Source organism: Convolutriloba macropyga, unplaced genomic scaffold, assembly GCF_964194025.1.
Source record: "Convolutriloba macropyga unplaced genomic scaffold, txConMacr16.3 SCAFFOLD_6340, whole genome shotgun sequence".
Taxonomy (NCBI): Eukaryota; Metazoa; Xenacoelomorpha; order Acoela; family Convolutidae; genus Convolutriloba; species Convolutriloba macropyga.
The window spans coordinates 10001-12440 of record NW_027453020.1 but is presented as its reverse complement, the minus strand read 5'-3'; positions in this window follow the sequence as shown (position 1 = coordinate 12440).

Here is a 2440-nt window from a genome sequence, read left to right as displayed (position 1 = left end):
TAGTTCAAGCTAACTCAAGCTAACTCAAGCTAACTCAAGCTAGCTAAAGCTAACTCAAGCTAACTCAAGCTAACTCAAGCTAACCCGAGCTAACTCAAGCTAACTCAAGGTAGCTAAAGCTAGTTCAAGCTAGCTCAAGCTAGCTAAAGCTAAGACAAGCTAACTCAAGCTAACTCAAGCTAACTCAAGCTAGTTCAAGCTAACTCAAGCTAGCTAAAGCTAACTCAAGCTAACTCAAGCTAACTCAAGCTAGCTCAAGCTAACTCAAGCTAGTTCAAGCTAACTCAAGCTAGCTAAAGCTAACTCAAGCTAACTCAAGCTAACTCAAGCTAACTCAAGCTAGCTAAAGCTAACTCAAGCTAACTCAAGCTAACCCGAGCTAACTCAAGCTAGCTCAAGCTAACCCAAGCTAGCTAAAGCTAACTCAAGCTAACTCAAGCTAATTCAAGCTAACTCAAGCTAACTCAAGCTAACTCAAGCTAACTCAAGCTAGCTAAAGCTAACTCAAGCTAACTCAAGCTAACTCAAGCTAACCCGAGCTAACTCAAGCTAACTCAAGGTAGCTAAAGCTAGTTCAAGCTAACTCAAGCTAGCTAAAGCTAAGACAAGCTAACTCAAGCTAACTCAAGCTAACTCAAGCTAACTCAAGCTAACTCAAGCTAACTCAAGCTAGTTCAAGCTAACTCAAGCTAACTCAAGCTAACTCAAGCTAGCTAAAGCTAACTCAAGCTAACTCAAGCTAACTCAAGCTAACCCGAGCTAACTCAAGCTAACTCAAGGTAGCTAAAGCTAGTTCAAGCTAACTCAAGCTAGCTAAAGCTAAGACAAGCTAACTCAAGCTAACTCAAGCTAACTCAAGCTAACTCAAGCTAACTAAAGCTAGTTCAAGCTAACTCAAGCTAGCTAAAGCTAACTCAAGCTAACTCAAGCTAACTCAAGCTAGCTCAAGCTAACTCAAGCTAGTTCAAGCTAACTCAAGCTAGCTAAAGCTAACTCAAGCTAACTCAAGCTAACTCAAGCTAACTCAAGCTAGCTAAAGCTAACTCAAGCTAACTCAAGCTAACCCGAGCTAACTCAAGCTAGCTCAAGCTAACCCAAGCTAGCTAAAGCTAACTCAAGCTAACTCAAGCTAATTCAAGCTAACTCAAGCTAACTCAAGCTAACTCAAGCTAACTCAAGCTAGCTAAAGCTAACTCAAGCTAACTCAAGCTAACTCAAGCTAACCCGAGCTAACTCAAGCTAACTCAAGGTAGCTAAAGCTAGTTCAAGCTAACTCAAGCTAGCTAAAGCTAAGACAAGCTAACTCAAGCTAACTCAAGCTAACTCAAGCTAACTCAAGCTAACTCAAGCTAGTTCAAGCTAACTTAATGAAGTTAACCCAAGCTAACTTGGGTTAATGAAGTCAAACTCAAGCTAACCCGAGCTAACTCAAGCTAACTCAAGCTAATTCAAGCTAACTCAAGCTAACTCAAGCTAATTCAAGCTAACTCAAGCTAATTCAAGCTAACTCAAGCTAGCTCAAGCTAACTCAAGCTAACCCAAGCTAACTTAAGCTAGCTTAAGCTAATTAAAGCTAATTAAAGCTAACTCAAGCTAACCCAAGCTAACTTAAGCTAGCTCTAGCTGGCTGCCACTGTTAGGCCATTTGGGAGCGCTTTTCTCGCACTCTGATTGGCTGCCACTGTTAGGCCATTTGGGAGCGCTTTTCTCGCACTCTGATTGGCTGCCACTGTTAGGCCATTTGGGAGCGCTTTTCTCGCACTCTGATTGGCTGCCACTGTTAGGCCATTTGGGAGCGCTTTTCTCGCACTCTGATTGGCTGCCACTGTTAGGCCATTTGGGAGCGCTTTTCTCGCACTCTGATTGGCTGCCACTGTTAGGCCATTTGGGAGCGCTTTTCTCGCACTCTGATTGGCTGCCACTGTTAGGCCATTTGGGAGCGCTTTTCTCGCACTCTGATTGGCTGCCACTGTTAGGCCATTTGGGAGCGCTTTTCTCGCACTCTGATTGGCTGCCACTGTTAGGCCATTTGGGAGCGCTTTTTCTCGCACTCTGATTGGCTGCCACTGTTAGGCCATTTGGGAGCGCTTTTCTCGCACTCTGATTGGCTGCCACTGTTAGGCCATTTGGGAGCGCTTTTCTCGCACTCTGATTGGCTGCCACTGTTAGGCCATTTGGGAGCGCTTTTCTCGCACTCTGATTGGCTGCCACTGTTAGGCCATTTGGGAGCGCTTTTCTCGCACTCTGATTGGCTGCCACTGTTAGGCCATTTGGGAGCGCTTTTCTCGCACTCTGATTGGCTGCCACTGTTAGGCCATTTGGGAGCGCTTTTCTCGCACTCTGATTGGCTGCCACTGTTAGGCCATTTGGGAGCGCTTTTCTCGCACTCTGATTGGCTGCCACTGTTAGGCCATTTGGGAGCGCTTTTCTCGCACTCTGA